At 37.6% G+C, this 20,459-nt stretch overlaps 1 protein-coding gene and 1 non-coding gene across 14 annotated transcripts in view; one reads left to right on the top strand and one right to left on the bottom strand.

Moving 5' to 3' along the window:
- The window catches only part of Rhobtb1 (Rho related BTB domain containing 1), a 131,307-nt gene extending 125,415 nt beyond the window's left edge, over window positions 1–5,892 (bottom strand). For 2 of the 13 annotated variants that reach the window (XM_046419689.2, XM_046419697.2), the window contains exons 1-2: window positions 5,299–5,368; window positions 3,179–3,257 (exon numbers count right to left, since the gene is read on the bottom strand). The gene's annotated coding sequence lies outside the window, so the exon portion shown is untranslated. The other 11 variants (XM_046419695.2, XM_058578036.1, XM_046419691.2 and 8 more) reach the window with 10 other exon arrangements.
- Window positions 5,893–20,125: 14,233 nt separating this feature from the next.
- LOC124076168 (U6 spliceosomal RNA) lies at window positions 20,126–20,232 on the top strand. Its single transcript, XR_006846273.1, has one exon. It is a non-coding gene; the product is annotated as a U6 spliceosomal RNA (small nuclear RNA).
- Window positions 20,233–20,459: the final 227 nt, after the last annotated feature.

Below are 20,459 nucleotides of genomic sequence, written 5' to 3'. Positions count from 1 at the left end.
TGGTTAAAAGTACAAACATTATTCTGCTAATTTGTTTCTGCCTCCATTGCTTTTTGATAATGAAATTTCAATTTGGAAAACGGAGATTTTTAAAGTACATCCAAGTTTAGATATCGAAAAATAATTTCTCCCCTTTTCTTTCAATCCTCTAAAACTGTTCATGTAGGCTGCTGGGAGATGAATCCCTCTTGAATTATAATAGGAGCAGTAGCATATTATGCACTTAGGTACCATTAATTGAATATTTGTGTAGTGTCATGCATTGCCGAGCACCATACAATTTGATTTTATCCTCACAATGATACTTTGAGTACCTCCTATTATTATTCCTAGTTCATAGCTTAGGAGATGGGGAACCACAGAAATTGCTCACCGTTCAAGTCCTCCAAGCTCATAAATGTAGGGGGTCGGTGCCAGGCTTAGTGACTCTGGATGTCAGGCTCCCTACAATTTCCCCGTATTATTTCAATTTGATCATGTTTTCTTCCCTGACACATCAATGAGGACACTCTCTTTCCCAACCTGGATAGTCTAAACTCTTTAGAATTTAAGTCTGTCAACCATCTGGACTTTCTTTTTAACCTGCCCACGCCAATTTCTCAGCATTCTGTACTAAATACTGCCCTCCAGGCCTATGAGAACCTGCCTCCTCTCAAGACTTCAGATGTCCTTCCACCCACAATCCAGCTAAAGTCTACTGTTTTTAAAGGACCAGCTCAAATTCCACTTTTCAAGTCACTTTCCAGACCACCCCATCCCAGAGTAAGTAACAGAAGAGCTGCATCTGCTGCCTACCACAGCACACACCCATGGCGTCTCCCAGGGCTTCAGCAACCTGGAACCCTGGGGAGATTAGGAGAGTTGGGTTGGAATGTGCTATTGAGCAATTTTCTCAGGAGCATTTCCAAAGCTTTTATCAGTTTCTCAAAGCTTAACAACCACTCAGCACCCATTAGTCTGGAAACTAATGATATTAAATGCTAATATTCCCCGAGTAGAGTTACAAGAGTTAGCAAATAAAAATATTATATGGGACATATGTATTCTAATGCATGACTAGTGTATTTAATTTAATTGAAATTTAACTGGGACTTTTTACTTGATCTGCAAATTTGTACCTGAATGTTTCCTGAATATTAGTCTTATCTCTCAACTATGCTGAATGTAAACATCTGGAGGGTAAGGGAATTCACTGTTACCTTAGAGAAACTCAACACTCAACTCTTATTGCTAACATTGATTTGTTTTTGTGATTCAACAGAAACATTTTGGAACATTCTTCATTTGGGGTCAATTATTGATTTGAATAGTTATATTGTAATTTTATATGTTTTTTGCTACAAGGAAACAGATGCCCATTATATCTACTAAACCAAATTTGATCATCTCTGTTATTTGCTAGTTTCAGATGTATTCAACTCCTCTCCATATATCTTTTTTTTTTTTTTTAAAGAATCCTCTTAGGTCATGCCCAAATTATTATTAGATTTCAAAGTGAGCTCTCCATACCCTTTGATTGAGTAGTGATCACCAAAGGAGTGTGTTAAAAATACAACTGTCTGGGTGCAATTCCAGACCTATTAATTCAGAACTGTGCAGAACGGCTCCAAGCAATCTAGGTTTTTAATACTCCTTCCAGATGACTGCTATACTCTCTAAACTTCAAGGACTACTTGTTTATGAATGTAATACTCTAGAAAAAAATTGTTCTCTAAGTTAGAGAGGAAAAGTCATCATTTTAGTTCTTAAAGATAAACCACCAACATTTTGGAGTTCAAAATGTCAATCATTTTTTAAATGTTTCTTCAGTCTATCACTCTAGTGTTAAATGCTGAACACTACGTAAATTTTCCATTTGGGGCTTACAAGCATTTAAAGAAATTGGTAAACAAGCATTTAAAGAAATCTCCAAGTTTTACCTCTGGATAGAAGGAACTCTGGTTTGGAAGTTGGAAGGCTTGGGTTCTCTACAGTCTCTATATTTGGGAGCTTCGGTTTCCTCATCAATAAAACAGTGGCTTATACCATTAGCTAATCTTTTTTTAAAAAAAGTATCTATCTTCTAGCCCCAAGTTTCTATTACCATTCTGAGGTTCAGTTTCCACTGCTGTAAAATATGGGGTTTGGCCAACATGCAGTCTGCCCATTTGTCCTGTGTGTCTGTGGTAGCCCTGAGTCTCCATCACTATACTGGGACCTCCATTCATAATTTAGGCTCACTCTTACAGTGTAAGATCAATGATGGTTCATTTAGATTATTCCAAGGAAGAGATAAAACATTGACCATTTGTACATGTCCTTTCTAAGAGATAATTATTCATTCAAATATGTTTATTGATCAACAACTTTGTGTAATTTGTCACCATGCTGGGCCCTGGGAATACAAATAATGACACAAGTCAGAAAAAAAGAGAGGTGACTTTTGCAATCTACATTCTGATGGGGAAGAAGATAATAGAACCAACCATGTATAAACTGAGTAAATAAATAACTCAATAATGAGATAATAAAATAAGTAAATAAATAAAAAAATAAGGTAAAGAAAATAATTTCTGTTTGTAATTGGTGTTGTGAGGGATTACTGAGGCCTGAAACACATAATAACCAAAGGAAAAAGAGATCAACAGGGGCGGGGTAGGGGGATGGAGAAAGGGGCAGAACAGGGGAGAACATATTTTAGAATCCTGTGGGAGGAATAGCTTATGCACTTGGCCACCAAAATTCTGGAACAGTTCCTTCAATCTCTGAGAGATAATTGAATCCAAAACTAGATAAAGGGAACCAGAGGCCCAGAGGGTTTAAGGAACTCATTAGAGGTCAGACAGTCAGTAAGTTAGTTAATGGAGAACTCATCTACATGGCAGATCAGGATGTGGACTTTTCTTAGAGATTGCAATCCAGGAGGAAACACGAGGCTGCCTCGGTTCAATCCTGAGTTTTTTACTCATAAATCGTTAATCTTTGGTTGGAAGGTCTTCTTTAAGCCTCAGTTTCCTTTTGTGAAGCAGAGACAATGACTACTGTGTCAGATTGTGACCTGGTTTTAGTGAGATAGTGTAGCACAGTACCTGGTATACCATAGCTGCCCGATAAATGCAAGCTCTTTATTTTTCACCTAGTGTACTTTCACCCATGCCAAACTGCTAGAAAGTCCAAAGGACCGCAGAGGTTAAGTTACCTGAGTAAAGGAGGAGTGATGGCAGAGAGAAAGTTCTGGAACACTGGGCTGGGGCTCAGCACCTATCCATATGAGAAATCTGAGTGGAGGAAATGAGAAGAAAAAGCCACTGAAGTGGGGCCATGTCAAGGGAAACATCCTCAACTTCACAGTTTTACACAGCTTAATCTGTGAACCCAGAGTAGTCTTCACAAAACAGAAAAGATGACTAGTATCAATATTTATATTCAACATCACCATATAATAAACAGGTTTTACTCTCGGATACCAGTAAACAGAAGAATGACACACTTTATTATTAAAAATGTGCTAAGAGAAAAATGTTAACATGTCACTCATTCGACTGGGAACAAGTTAATTATCTCAGAATATTAAAATAATAGCTGGTATTAAGGATGCTTAAATCAAGCCCATGCTATTGCAAGAATGAATAATTTATGCAAGTGATTGTGAAGCCTTTTTTTCACTGTCTATGAATGAAACCACAAAATGAACTTCCGCCTTGAAATACCAAGCAGCATATTTCATGGATTAAAATGGACAACTATTAGGTTGTTCCACAAACCTGCCTGCCCTCCCCATAGGCTTACTTACCCCAAATGTTAGGGGATGTTAATGGTTCAGGCACACATGAATCAAGAATGAATATTTCTTGGTTTCAGAAGTTCATTGGTCCCTTTCCCCCCAACCATAAGGTAATTGCCATTCCTTACATAGCTTTTTGAAATGCTGCTTACTTTATGATTCTCTGCCGATGCTGCCTTATGGAAGAAATTTTATTTCAAAGTTTCAGAGGCTGTGAATTGAACTCATTATTTCACTCCAAACTCATTGTTTAATTGACAGGAAACATGCATCTAAATCATCTTGTATGCATGGCAGAAGCAGCTACATAAATTTAACAATGGGTGGATTATTACTATTTAGCATATTCGTGAAATTTTAGATTCAGGAAGCATTTACAAATCTTTTATTAGTTAATCCCTACACTTCTGAATGAGTCTGACAGGTGGCAAACAATGCTTGAGGTCTGAAATTAACAATATATGAAAACTTTAATGGGGGGAGGAACTAAACCATTTCTCCTTGCTCCTAAATGCACCTACTTTTTTCTTCTCACCAGAGACTAATGCTAGAGGCCCCGGAAGGAAGACAGGCTGTGCATAACTGAATCACCAGTAATGAAAAAGGAACATACTGGGACCTGTCTATGGTCAGATAGGCAAGACCCACAACAAACACTTGCAATAATGCGACCTGAGAAGCACGTGAAAAAACATACACCAAAGCGGTCAATAGTCCTTGAAACTGTGCAATAAACTTAGTTTTACATTTGAACAACGTCATACCTGCCGGACAAATTAATGAGTGACATCAGCCGCTATTAATTCTCTTAAATGTATATATGTATAGTGAAAAATAAATCCAAATTCAAATTAAGAGAGTTTATTTCTCTCTCTCTCTCTCTCTCTGAAGACTCACAAGTTTAAAAATCTGTTTCCTTGAAGAGCAACTTCAAAGTTTTTATGAGTCCTGCAATCTACCTCTTCTCCAGACACCAGAAGGTGTTGCAGAGCAGGGTTAAGAAAGCCCTAAAGAATCAAAGTCTAATTCCTAACCCAAACCTTTTTACAGCCCGGGGCTTTCAGAGCTAACAAACCAAGGTAAATCAACCCCGCATCACCTGAGGGCCGATGTGAGGAGCCGCAGATGCTGAGCCTACTTTCAGAAGACCCCAGTACAGACACGTCCTGCCCAGATTCTTATCTCTCCCGAATGACAGTGACTTTATCCCTCTAATCCCTCCGGCCACCCGCCTCCGCCTGCGGGTCCTGTGCGTGCGTGCGTGCGTCCCAGTGTCTCTGTGCGTTTGTGTTGGGGGACAGCTGGGCAGGAGGGTTCAGGAACCACCCAAAGGATTCTGGAAACAAGCCCCTCTGCGGCCCTGTGCTTGGCTCAGGCCAGCTGGGCGGCTGTCAGGAAGTCAGCAGGAGGAAACCAGGTTTCAAGGTGCAAAGGGACATGTCTGCGGCTGTGCGGAGGGGTGGGCGGAGACCCTCCATAGCCACGCCCACCCGCCGGGCGCCGTCCCGCCCCGCCCCACGCGGCACCCGCGCTACCTGGGGACGCTGAAGGCACCGGGCGGCGGCTCTCTTGCTGCCGGGCCGCCGAGGCTGGAGCGCGGGCTTTGTAAAGCCGCGGCCGAGCGTCCGCCCCTTCCTACCTCACCACCCCGCCCCCGTCCCGCAGCGTCCCGGCTACGCCTCCCCGCGCCCTCCTGCGGCCGCCGCTGCTCTGCGGGCACCCGGACTGCGGGTCCCTCTCCATGCTCGTGGCCTGCGGGGAGTCTTCAGGGAGCGGCCTGGGAGTTCGAGTCGGTGCCGGGTACCCAAGCCCATTTCCCTATCCCCCGGGAACCGTCACCTCCACGAGTCCAAGTTCCCCCCCAGCACCTCCCCCCGCAGCCTTGGGACTAGGCCCCCTTGGGCGCAAGGTAACTGTGACTCCGCACAGGGCCCCAGGGCCCCCCGCCCCCCCACCCAGTGAACGCGTCCCTAAGACCTACCTCTGGAACTCACTGGGGGCGTCGAGCGAGGGCAGCTCCTTCTACCAGTGGAGATCACGTCTGGGGAAAGTTTTAGGTGGTGTCAAGGGTCAGCCATCTCTAGGGGCGTTCTCTAGTCAAGAGAAGGAAACTAAAGAGATTCCATCTGCAGGCTCTGCTGACATCACAAACCACACATCACTTGGTGTCGTCTTGTGTAGTTACACAAGGACTCACCATCCTTACTGCAGCTGTCTGCGTGTTCGCCTTTCAAAGCCTCAGCCTACTGACATTTCAGTGGAAGGGATTAAGGAACATAATTTTAAGTAAAAAAAAAAAATAGTATTTGAAATTAGTACACTTATGTTAGCTGTGCACCAACCTGCAAGTTTGGTCACCTCTGAATAATTCAGAGCTTCCAGTGACCAAGATTAACTAGGAAGGCACTAGGGAGCACCTCCTTATTTCCAGAACTTTCTGTCTTTTTCACAGCTTTCATTTCCCCTGAGATGTGAAGGAGGGTGAAAATAAGATGCAACAAAATCAATCTGAAGAGCTTTTAACAGCTGGTATAAAAGTTTATGGGAGAGGAAGTATGCAATCATTGAAAATAGAGTTGGAAAGTTATAGACCTCACCCTTCATTTTTACCGTTTTTGCTTGAACTTGAATAATGAAGGGCTAGTTGTGTCTATTATTTTTAGCAGAAATAACACCAAGAACTATTAAGTAGATTAAATGTGTAAGACAAGTTATGATGTCAGATCAGTATAAAACTGTATTGCCGGAAGAAGGTGTTAACTAGAAGATGTGAAAGTACAGGAGACCCACAATGCTTTGAAGCTGTACAATTTTTTTTTCATAGAGTTTAAATAATTCAAAAGGATATGTTAGAGAAAATAGAATCTCTGTAGTGGTAACTGCTATCTAATGAAATTATTTCCTTTTCAAGATCCTTATTTCCTTCAATTGTTTCTAGTAAGATGTGATTTCAAGAAGACTCAAGGCTTTGGGCACCCATTCATTCTTTACAGTATTTAATGAGGGCTTAGAGTTCCTGGCATTGAACTTGGTGCAAATCATGAGAGAGAGAGAGAGAGAGAGGAGAGTGGGGGGGAGGGGGAGAGGGAAGAGAAAAGAGGAGGGGAGATGAGAGGGGAGGGGAGGGGGGGAGGAAGGGAGAAAGAAGAAGAGAGAAGAGAGAGAAGTTCTGGAATTCACATTCTAATGCAGGAGACAGCTGCTAAGTTGCACCTGTGAAAAAATGTACATTGGAAGTACAGAGTTCTAGGAGAAGACACCCTCCAATTGGTTTACTTGACTTCTAGATTCTTCTTTTGATTTGAACCATAGAATAATTTCAGGCTGTAAAGATGTTTTCATTATTGTTCTTTCATATTCTATACACAATCCATTAGGAAATTCTAATGGTTCTGAGATTGAAAAGGATAGGCAGTGGACAGTAAAAGTGGACAAGAGGGCAAGCAAGAGGACAGCTATTTTAATGTGTCCTGACATGTTATAAAACAGTTCCTGTTTCCAAGAAAGGGTGAACATCTCCATTTTTCAGAAAGTGACTGGATAATCCATAGTCTGGCCTGTGCTCAATGTGAGACAAGTAGAATATCAAAAACCAGTCGAGACAAAGGGGAATGAAGGGAAAGGAGGGAATGGGAATAGGAAAGACAGTAGAATGAATCAGACATAATATTCTTATGTTTGTATATGAATACACAGCAAGTGTAACTCCATGTATAACCACAGAATGGGAAGTTATTCTCCATGTATGTATGATAAGTCAAAATACATTCTACTGTCATTTATAACTATAAAGAACAAATAAAAAATTTTAAAAAACCAATCAAGGTCTGGGATTGTGGCTCAGTGGTAGAGTGTTTGCCTTGCAAGTATGGGGCTCCGGGTTCGCTCCTCAGAACGGCATAAATAAAATAAAGGTATTGTGTCCAGGTACAGCTAAAAATTTTTTTAAAAAAAATCAATCCAAAGGAGCTTATTAACTTCTCCTTAGATACCTTTAAAAAGAGGAATGCTGTAAGATATAAATGACACTCTCACCCCTCCCAGGTATGCTGCATGGGAGTTCTGAGTCTTTCTCTTACTTTCCTTTTTAATAAAATTACCACGGTGTGTTCCTGGTATCCATTCTTTGACTCTGTGGAACATGAACCCGATCCTGACTCCAGTTCTATCTTTAGTCCTGTTCTGAACTCAGTCTCCACCACTACCACTCTTCTAAACTTGTGTTGCTTACTTGAATTTTTGAAAAAGCCCCTAAACTTGTCTTCCTGCTCTTAGTCTTTTCCCTATAGTCTATTATCTATACAGCATTTAGGATGACCTTCTGAAAGTATATGCAATTAGTTTATGTTAATCCTCTGCTCAAAAAAACCAATCCCATTGTTCTCAGAATACAATACAAACTTGATCTTGACATCTGAGGCCTTACCTGCTTACCACCTCACTTTCCTTACCTCCTTTTCCATCACTGTCTCCTCCCATATGGTGCCACAGTCTTTCTGGCCTTTCTCTTGCCTTCTCAATCCTCCTGCTTCTTGGCCTTTGAGCAGGGACTCTTCTAAACTATAGAGGCTTTCTCCTTATTTATATAAGTATCTGCTCCCAGAAGCAGTCTCTGTCCACACATTTTAAAATATACCCCCTTTAAATTCCCCTCATTCTCTTTTCCTTTTGATGCACACATGCATGCTCATGCACAGGCAGACATGTTACCTGCTCTTTTGTATAGAATGAGAACAGCATCTTGGTTATGATGAGAGTTACCTAGAAGGTCTTTACATATTTGTTGAAAGCATAACAGCTGTTATGGACTGAATGTGTACCCTGAAGATTCCTGTGTTGAAACCTTAACCTGAAACATGATTGTTTTTGAAGATATGGCTTTTAAAAAATAATTAAGATTAAATGAGGCCATAAGGGTAGGGCCCTGAGCCAATAGCATTAATGGCCTTATAATAAGAGGAACCAGAAAGCTTGCTCAATCTTTCCATTGCATGCACTGAGGAAGGGCCTTGTGAGCAGACAGTGAGAAGGTGGCTGTCTGCAAGCCAGGGAAAGAGCACTCATCAGGAACTGAATCAGCTAGGACCTTGATCTTAGACTTCCCCACCTCCAAAAATGTAATGAACTTTTATTGTATAAGTCACGTAGGTAGTCTATGGTATTTTGTAATGGCATCCCAGGGTGTCTAAGACAAAACAGATATAAAAGAAACAAGCAACTCAGACACAATCTACACTCACACAGTATCACTAATCACTTCAAGATCAGGTATGCAACTAAATGGTAGAATGGTGTGACCTTTAACCAATAAACAACACTTCACAGCACCTCCCAGAATAAATAAGGTTTTAAGAATAATTTTATCTTGACCTGAGAATAGAAAATTGTTTAAGATGAGCAAATACCTCTTACAACTTAGAGAAGGAAAAGCTTATTTTGGCTCACAGTATCTGAGGTCTCAGTCCATGGTTGGCAGACTCCATTGCTTTGGGCCCAAGAACATCATGAGGGGAAGCTTCCCCCCTTAAGCCAGCAAAGAAGCCAGGAGAAGAGGGGAGAGGCCATAGGGAAGATGCACCCTTCCAGGGTAATCCTCCCCCTGCCCCAGTTACCTACCTCCACCTGCCTACAGTCATTCCCCCACTGTATACAGTCACCACCCAGTCTGTTCATTCAAACTAGGATGGACTGAATAGATTATAGCTCTCAGAATCCAATCATTTGTATTAATTTCAGGAGCTTTGGGAGGGGTTCCCCTCATATCCAAACCATCAGTTAGGAATGACTGATGCTTGGAGGACAAAGAATGATCTAGTCACCATTGTGGAAAATGCTGTTTTCAGAGCAAACTCATTCTCTAAAGTGTATAAAAGTTCCCTGCTGGTATCAATGAAGAATGCATATGCAGCTGTGTGCCTAGCACATGACCATGACCCACTGATGCACAAGCAAAATATCAACTGCTTCAGGTGCCGGCTCTGGTTACCTACCACAGGGGTTTAAGTGTTTGACTTCCAAAATAGGTTATGGAGAATAAATATTAGAGCTTAACTTATATTTTTATTGTAAATTGATAAAAAGTTTTGCAAATATGCACCATATAGGATGATACTGGTACCCGCACTTGCCCATGGGCCAGCTGGTCTTTTGTCTTGTCTTTTGAAGGTGTTCTGAGGAAATACGTAGAGATCCACAACATGAGAAGTGCAAGCACTACCTATACTTCTTTCGTTTACACTGGGTTGCATCCGATTGATGTTTATGTGTGTTCACTTGAGAAACTAAAGATTCTATTGCCAAGTTTAACCAATCCAGAAATCTAAGTGAAAAAGTGACTTCTGTGAAGAAGATAACACCAATAATATGTGTATAAGTAACAATAAGAAATTGGTGGAATTGATGACTTTCCTACCATATTCTTAGCCATACTAGGGAGTTAACAATGCTGATGATCTTATGGGTCTTATAACAAGACAGCTTTTCCCTGTCATTGAAATAATCAAAGAACACATTTGGAGTATGGATTTACATCACTTTTATTAACACCAAGCTGGAAGTATACATTATACTTTGAGATGTAAAAACTAATACTTGTTAATATATCTTGCTTTTTGTAATGCTTTATACTATTAAAGCATTACAAAAAGCAAGATATTAACAAGTATGATTTATTTCATCACTAAATGATTTTTGGGATAATTTTATTTGTGTGTATGCTTTTAAACTTAAGAATCTTTTATTTAAATTTAAAGTGACACATAAAACAAAATTTGTGCATATAAATGGAATACCACATGTTTTTACGCATGTATGCATTGCATAATGTTTAAATCAGGTTAAACCTATCTTTCTCATCTGTGCATATGTTTTATGATGTACAATGGTTTATGCAATAAATAAACAATATGACTAATAAACATAAATAAATCATATTTGGGGTATATACTGAACTTCTTTTTTTGTGGTGCTAGGAATTGAACCTGAGGCCTTATGCTAAACAAATATACTTCCCAGCCCTATTCTGAACATTTTTTTATCCCTTTTCTTTTTTTTTTAATACTGAATGTACTGATAGAGTACCTTAGCAGAAAAGTTTGGAAGCTACTGATTTACATATCCAGTAATAAAAATAATTTATTAGAACACAACACTCGCTTCAAAGAGAATAAATCCAACTTCTTTTTAAAAATTTTTAAAAAAAATATATTTAAAAAAATGTTGATAGGCCTTTATTTTGTTCATTTATTTTTGTGTAGTGCTGAGAGTCGAACCCAGTGCCTCACACATGCAAGGCAAATACTCTACCACTGAGCCATAACCCCAGCTCTTAAACCCAAATTCTTAACCACAAAATATCTGTTTAGGATATGGATTATCCAGCATGCTTCTATGCCTTTCTTCTCTCTTTTTCCTATTGATCATTCTGCAATTTCAAGGGAAATGAGAGGAGAAGACACTGTTAATTTACCATGTTTTTGAAGAGGAGATTGAATTTCAAATAATAGTTTGGGGCCTACTTAGGCATTTTGGTTTGCCTGTTATTCTAGTTTTAAATGATTACAGGTCATAATAAAATAACTTCATATTCACCCACTTTTTAAAAATTAGTTCATTTATCCTTTATAGTGGAATATACCCATAGAACCTGGGGTTTAAAGTTATATTAAACCACAGTCAAACTCCTCATTGCTCTTTTGCACACATAAGAAGAGTCTGTCTCAGTTTTTTCAAGCTCTCAAAAAAAAAAAAATAACAACCAAAAAAAAAAAACCTCCTTCCCTGCTCTACAACTTGACAGGTTAAGCCACATACATTGTGCCATTTTTGATATCCATGTACCCTTAATAGAAGGGCTGTCTAGTTATGGTTTCTTAAATGAGTATCATTGCATCATAAAATTTTGAGGCTGAAGGGAAACTTGGGTACAGTTCACTGTGTGAATAAAGAAGCTATGGCTCAGAGATGCCAAGAGCTTGCCCTTGGTCAAATCCCTGGAACCTGGCAGAACTGAGACTGGATACCAAGCCTTCTTCTGATCTCTCATTCTCAGTACTTTCCACTGTGTCATGCTGTCTCAGAGCAACTTTGATGAGAATGTTATTTTTCTTGTCAAATATGAGTGAGGGGAAGTAGGGCACCTTTCACTGTGCCTCGTTGTGCCATTCATTCATGTGTCAGGCAGCCCAGGGGGTTGCAAATTCCCAAATGCCCCCGTCCCTAATGGTGCCCATGAAGGGTAGGGGTCTTTCCTAGATATTTGTTTACTTTGATATTAATAACAGGTAAAAGGAGTCCTTGTAGCTTATTATATTTATATTTTTTCCTTGGGGTTTCAGAAAGTAGCTGACCTCTAATCAACTGCCAAGAGTTTTCCCAATAACAACATGAACTTTCAAAAAATATTATTTTGGTGAGATGGTCACAGTTAAAAACAAGGCAAAACAAAATACCAATAAGGCCTGGGTAGGCAGAGTAGCTGAAACTAGTTGGTAGGGATTATTGTTACTATTTAGCAATAACACCTAATGGTTTGGTAGAAAATTTTCAAGGAGAGTTATGGAAACCTAATTTCCTGAGGTACTTAAAATAGGACTAAATAAAATAGTGAAGAGTGTATTGTGGAGATAATCTAGTTGTCCAGATGGCCTTTCCATAGTTACAGCTTTTATGGTTCTTGAAATGTGTGTGTTCTTTATTCTTTTATGAGAAAATAAAGATTTTCTTTTTCCCAGGGGCATGAAGTTACCCTGCAGTTTAGTTGTTAAAAAACATTGAATATTTTTTCTTTCTTGCTTCTAGGACACTCATATTTATTCTGGAAGTTACCTTAGTTCCTGCGTTTCCCCTTTGCATTTGAATTTCTGGCTCTAGAGTCCAGATTTTAAGCTTGTTAGTTACATTTCTCCGTTATTCCTGATAAGCTACTAAATATCAGATTTTGTGCCACGAAGTAGAGGAAAATATTTTTGATATTTGGTTATAATCTTATCTCTCCAACTTTGATACTTTTTCAACCTCCCAACCTTGGCAGCTGCAATAGGGGGAATTATTGCTTGAAAGGAATTTGGAAATTTATTTGTAGTTCCTACTACTGTGGCTTGTAAATTCTATAACCAAATTCCCATGTATTTTGCAAAAGACACATTTCATTTTCTTATTAACAAAGTCTCAGAGTTTGAAAAATTAGTATTTTCACAGTACTATGCCTTCTGGGTTTTATTACCAAAGAAAACATTGGGTAGTAAAATACCATCTCCATAAAGTCTGTCCAGATGGATTGGGTACATGTGGGCACCATCTCCTTTCTTTCAATAAAAGAAGACAAGTCTTTGATTATAAAGATTCTGTCCGTTTTGTTTTCTCAATTTGTAGTGCCTAATAAATTATTTAATGGCTATAATGTATTCATTTTCCACCTATAATATGCTTTGTGAGCAGAAACTGTGGAGCCTGGAATTTATTGAAGAGATCACCTGAAATTTTGTTCTTAATATTAGACTGTCAATATGAGAGGGATTTTTGACCTTGTGAGCATATCCCAAGTCTGAAGAGATGAGACCTATAAGTTAAAATCTGATCATTTCCATACACACCATTGTTTTATGGGATAGAATAATAACTGATGGGTATAAAAATTTGTATGCCTTTAGGCTTTTTGTGATTAGGCTTCTTTACCTTATGCATTTATATCTTTGCAGCCCCTTTCTTCACATTCATTATGAAAAAAGATGCATTATTTGTGCTTTAAACATTGTTATAATCATGCCATTTTCCTCCTTAAAATGTGGTGGCTTCCATTACACCTAGAGTCAAACTTAGCACAGGCAATAAGACCGTGTAGGAATGACTATGCCTACTTCTCTCATCTTTCCTGCAAATCTTCCCGAGTCTCTAAGCTCAGTGACACTAGACGACTTTCTATTTCTTGAAGACAGATACTGATTACTGACCCTCCACCTATAACCTTGTAATTCCCTCAGCCTGGAATGTTCAGAGCTGTGATTTTTGTTTTATTTATTAATTTATCGAAATTAATTTGTTCTTTTAAGATATACATGGCAGTAGAGTGTAGTTTGACATATTATACATACATGGAGTATAACTTATTCTAATTAAGATCCCATTTTCGTGGTTGGACATGATGTGGAGTTACCCTGGTTGAGTATTCATATATTAACATAGAAAAGTTATGTCCGATTCATTCTACTGTCTTTCCTACTCCAATCCCTCATCCCTCTCCCTTCCTTCATTCCCCTTGGTCTAATCCAATGAACTTCTATTCTTCCCTCCCCTTCCCCTTATGGTGTGTTAACATCCACATCAGAGAGAGCATTCAGCCTTTGGTTTTTTAGTTTGGCTTATTTCAAGCATGATATTCTTCAGTTCCATCTGTGTACTGGCAAATGCCATAATGTCATTCTTCTTTATAAGTGCCATGATGTTAAATGTCTGCCCCTTTCCAAATGTTCCCTTCCTCATAAATAATCTCATATTGTTATCTACCCATCGAGTTCCTCTCCATCACTTTAGTCTATTTTAAACAACCCCAAACATTCTCTTACCACTTTGAAAGTGATATTATTTGTTTACAGGTTTATGACATAAGAGCCATTAGAATATGATCAACATGAAATCAGAGAACCTATGTTTATACTTGTATAATCATTACTTAGCACGGAATATAGAATATAGTAGGTGCTTAGTAAACATGTATTTTTAGAGAAATATGGATGCAGTGATGGCATAAATAGTGCTTAATAGAATTAGATCTGTGATCAAGATCCTTTGCTGCCTCAGCACTCTAAGGTGATAAAAATACTTATTTTTTAATAATAAGTATTAATTGAGATAATGTATATTAAGTGCAGAGCACATACCTAACCTAGAGCAATTACTCATTAAGTAACAGCTATAGTAGTTTATCCTCAAAACAGGAAAGGAAAATGATGGGAAACAAGCTCAGTCCATTTGGAATTCTGGGGAATGCCAGGGGTCAAAATCCAGAAAGCAAATTATTTGATTAAGTTCAAAAGTGCAGACATCTGAAGTTCAGGATTTTAGTAAGGCAGATGAGGGCAAGAAACAAGGCAGATGCAAAGGGAGACGACTTAAGACAATTGCTGTCAATGAGATTGGAGTGCCTTGAACCCATTTTTATTGGTAGGATTACCATGGTTTATCCTAGATGGCTTAAACCCCATACAGGAGCAAGGCTAGAAACTTATTCTCTCTCTCTCTCTCTCTCTCTCTCTCTCTCTCTCTCTCTCTCTCTCTCTCTCTCTCTCTCTCTCTTTAATCCTGAAACTTGAGAACGAGATACACCTTATCTGATCATTTGATCATAGTTGGTTCTAAGTTAATATAGGCACCATGCTTAGGTCACCAACAAATAGTGGGCAAAAAAGCTCTTTTGAAAGCAATGTAATCTGCAATGGTTAAAAAAAAAGAAAAGAAAGAGAAAGAAAGAACATTGCAGTTACAGGGGAAAAATGAAAACTTTGTTAGAATTTTTTACACATATTAATAACTATGGTTTACAATGTTTAATTACATATTGGTACGAGTATCATGGTCAAATAAAATATCTCCAATGCTTGGGCCTTTAAGGATTTTAATTCATTCTGTTCTAGAAATGCTTTAGAAAACCTAATCAAGGATTTTAGCTTTCAAATCTCAGGTTTCTGTTGCAAATTTTCATTCTTAAACACAAAATAACTTTTCCCTAAAACTAAAACAAACAAGCAAAACCAAAACCAAAAAAAAAAAAAACAACAAAAAAAAACCCTACATAACAGAATCTTTTCTGAAAAACTGTGTGTGCTGGGAATTCACAGTGTGCATACATTTATTTTTAAGTTTTGAAAAATCTCCAAAGTAGAGAAAATTTGGAGAATTGAAAAAACAATCACATTCTAATTCCTGATGTCATTTTAGACTATTTTCACTCAACTTTTTTCTGTGCATTTAAATAATACCCCATAATTAATCTGCAATTAATTAATAATAGCCCATAATTAATAAGCAGAGTATCTGAGGGATAACCAGTTGTTTTGGCTTTAGGTTTTTAAAGATTAGTAGTTGTCAGAATAGATTAGTTCATAAGGTAATAAACAACCCCAAACACTCAATGTCTTCACACAATAAAATTTATTTCTTTGAAAGAGGGAGCACTTCCAATCTCATTCTATGAAGCCAGTTTCACCCTGATTCCAAAACCAGGCAAAAACAATCAAAGAAAGAAAACTTCAGATCAATATCTCTAATGAACATAGATGCAAAAATTCTCCATAAAATTCTGGCAAAACAAATACAAAAACATATCAAAAAGATAATGCACCACGATCAAGTGGGTTTCATCCCAGGGATGCCAGGTTGGTTCAACATAAAGAAATCAATAAATGTGACTCATCACATCAATAGACTTAAAGATAAGAATCATATGATCATCTCAATAGATGCAGAAAAAGCATTCAACAACATACAGCACCCCTTCATGTTCAAAACTCTAGAAAAACTAGGGATAAAAGGAATGTATCTCAACATCATAAAGGCTCTCTATGCTAAGCCCCAGGCCAACATCATTCTAAATGGAGACAAATTGAAAGCATTCCCTCTAAAAACTGGAACAAAACAAGATGCCCTCTTTCATCACTTCTAATTGCTCTGGCCAGGGGTTGAAACCAGATGTTGAAACATCTCACTCCAATCAGAATGGCAGCTATTAAGAATACAAACAACAGTAAGTGTTGGCAAGGATGTGGGGGGAAAAGGCACACTCATACATTACTGGTGGGACTGCAAGTTGGTGCAACCAATCTGCAGTATGGAGATTCCTTGGAAATCTGGGAATGGAACCACCACTTGACCCAGATATTCCATTCCTCAGTCTATACCCAAAGGACTTAAAAACAGCATACTACAGGACACAGCCACATCAATGTTTATAGCAGCACAATTCACAGTAGCTAAACTGCGGAACCAACATAGATGCTCTTCAGTAGATGACTGGATAAAGAAAATGTGGTATATATACACAATGGAACACTTTTCACCATTAAAAGAGAATAAATCATGGCATTTGGAGGTAAATGATGGAGTTGAAGAATATAATGCTAAGTGAAGTTAGTCAATCCCCCCAAAAGCAAATGCTGAATGTTTTCTCTGATATAAGGATGCTGGTTCATAATGGGGTTGGGCGGGGAAAGCATGGGAGGAATAGAGAAACTCTAGATAGAGCAAAGGGGAGGGAGGGAAAAGTAGGGGGCATGGGGGTAGGAAAGATGGCAGAATGAGTTGGACATCATTTCTCTAAGTACATGTATGAAGATATGAACAGTGTGACTCTTTGTGTACAACCTGAGATATGAAAAATTGTGCTCTATATGTGTAATATGAATTGTAATGCATTCTTCTGTCATAGGTAAAAAATTAGAATTAAAAAAACTCATTTCTTTGTCGTGCAAAGACCCCATGTGTTTGAGTGACTCTTTACAACAGTGGTCCTTCATGGGGTAATTTGGCAATCTGGGTTCTTTTGATCCTGTAGTTCTGCAATCTCAATTCAAGACTTTGTTGGCTCTTGCAGTGGGGAAAGGGAATAGTATGGGTCTCTTCAGTTCTTCAGCACTGAGAATAACTCATATTATTCCTGTTCATGTTTCATTGGCCAGAATTAGTTACGTGGTCCCACCTAACTGCAAGTGTACTGGGAAATAAGATTTTCCATGTTGTGTCAGGAATAAAAAACTGGATATTAGATAGACTGGCTATGTCTATCATTCCCTGAAATTGATTTTTTTGAGCAAAGGATTTATCACAGAGCTCAAAATTATTTAAAAGTGGGACTTGACACTCATGTACATTTATAACCAGTAAAATTGGATTATTGGCCACTTAAGGATAATTGGCAGTTCAAGGATTACTCGAGAATTGCTCTAAAGAAAGTACATTCTATGCCAGATGTGACATAGCCAAGTATATTTTCATAATTCCATCTTATTTATGCTCTTCAGCTTTCTTCAGAAAATTTGTTCTTTGATATTTTGTCTCAGTTCCCTACTTTGGCAATGACTGCTTAAAAAGAGTAGGAGATTTTTGTTATTCTTCAATCTGCTATGGTAGACTTGCAATGCTACCCTGAATTCAGACTGCATCATGAAAAATAGTAGCAAACAATTCGGTTGAATTCTCTATATATTTGTATATATTTAACCTCCATTGTTTTTAACTTACAAGAGTAATTACATATAGTTCATCCTTAGAGGTAGTAGTAGGTATAAAAATAAGTAGAATATTGGCTTTTCCATTATTTTACCCATTTTTTTTAAGGGGTAAACCCTATTTTAGTTATAACCTAAAATATACTATTATGTGAACCCTAATATAGGTGTTCTAATGGGAACTCTGAGTTCATTTCAAGTAAGAAATTTTGTACATAGAATTTTGTGTGGTAAGGTTTAATTGTTTTACACAGTCTCTTCAACCATGACCAAATGGTTCACAATGTGAACAATAGTTGATTTTAATAAATTATTTAACAGGTTTATCATCTACAGCTTCCTCAGAGCATAGGGTTTTTCTTTTGGTCATTTACTCATTACACATTTTTAACTGAATAGCACATGGTAATGAAAAATACATGTGCTTTATTCTATGTGTGTATTGTTAGGGATTAAACCCAGGACCTGTACCCCTACCTCTATTCTTTTTTCCTCTTCAGCTTTATTGAGGTATAGCTGACAAACATTGTATATATTTAGAAACACAATGTGATGATATGGTATACATCATGAAATGATTACCGCATCAAGCTAATTAACACATCCATCACCTCACAGTTACTTTTTTAATGAGAACACTTAAGGTCTATTCTCTTAGGGAATTTCAAGTATACATTACAGTATTATTTAGTCAACATACTGTATATTACAACATTCAAATTTATCCATCTTATACCTGGAAGTTTATACCTTTAAGCCAACATTTCCCCAATTCTCTCACTCTCTCACTCCCCATTTATTTGGCAACTGCTGTTCTACTTTTTTCTTTTGTAAGTTTAACTTTTTTTTTTTTTTTAGATTCTGCATATAAGTGAGATTATACAATACTTTTTTTCTGTGTCTGGCTGACTTGACTCAACATAATATCTTCTAGGTTACCCCAGGTTGTAGCAAAAGACAAGATTTCCCTTTTTTATGGCTATAAATGTGATATACATTTTTCATTCATCTGTTTATGGACAATTAGGTTGTTGCCATATCTTGGATACTGTGAATAATGCTGCAACGAACATGGAAATGTGGATATCTCTTTGAGATACTGATCTAGTTTCCTTTGGAAATAATCAGAACTGAGATTGTTGGACCATATGGTAGTTTTATTTTTAATGTTTTGAAGAATCTTCATTCTGTTTTCCATAATGGCTGCACCAATTTACATTCTTGCCCTAAAAGACAAGTCCTATTTTACGTACCCTCACCAAACTCTTATTATTGCTTGTATTCTTGATAATTAGCTATCCTAACACATGTGAATTATTTTCTCATTGTGGTTTTGATTTACATTTCCCTGATCATTTCACAAGGTGTTGGTGTTACCTTTATACCAAAGTAATACAAGGAGCCTATAATAAAATAAAATTATATGTAAATTTCCCCAATGAATGGGGATATAAAAATTCTCAACAAAATACTAGCAAACTGAATTTAACTGCACATTAGCAGGATTATATATCATGATAAAGTGGAATTTAACTCTGAGATGCAAGGATGGTTCAACATATGCAAGTCAATAAATGTGATACATTATGTTAACAAGATGTAAAACAGAAAAGAATTAGGTAAAATTCAACATGCTTTCATGATATAAACTCCCCACAAGTTGGGTACAAAAGGAATGTAACTGAAGATAACAAAGACCATATATGCTAAACTCTCAGCAAATATCTTCAACCATGAAAAACAGAAAGATTTTCCTCTAAGTTCAAGAATAAGAGAGTGCCACTTTTGTCATCTCTACTCAATACAGCACTCCTGAGTAATTACGCAAGAAGAAGTAAAAGGCATCAGAATTGGGGAAAGTAAAATTGTCTTTGTTTATGGATAAGTGATCTTATATCAAATTCAAATCTTATATAGAAAATTCTAAATATTTCACTAAAAAACTGCTAGAACTCATACATGAATTCTTTAAATTTGCAGGATACAAAATCAATTAAAAAATCAGTCATATATATCAATAATAAACTATCTGAAAAATAATAGATATTCAAACAACACAAAACAAATAAAAAGCAATTTCATTTACAATAGCATCAGACAATATAAAATACTCAGGAATAAGTTTAACCAAGAAGGTAAAAGAGTGCTCACCTCAGCAGCACATATAGTAAAATTTGAATGATACAGAGATGATTAGCATGGCCCCTGAGCAAAAATAACACCCCAATTCGTGAAGTGTTCCATATTTTTTCCCATACTCTTGGATAGGCAAAATTAATATTGTCAAAATGGCCATACTACCCAAAGTGCTGTATAGATAGATTCAATGTGATTCTAATTAAAATCCCAATGTCATTGCTTATAGAAATACAAAAAGTAATCATTAAATTTATTTGGAAAAATAAGAGAACTAGAGCCAAAAACATACATGAGAGAAAAGATAGTCTCTTCAACAAATGGTGCTGGGAAAACTGGAA

Source organism: Marmota monax, unplaced genomic scaffold, assembly GCF_021218885.2.
Source record: "Marmota monax isolate L192 unplaced genomic scaffold, Marmota_monax_Labrador192_F-V1.1 WCK01_AAM20220418_F8-fsc00019, whole genome shotgun sequence".
Classification (NCBI taxonomy): Eukaryota; Metazoa; Chordata; class Mammalia; order Rodentia; family Sciuridae; genus Marmota; species Marmota monax.
Note: the sequence above shows the minus strand (reverse complement) of the source record. Positions and strands in the feature narration are given on the sequence as shown.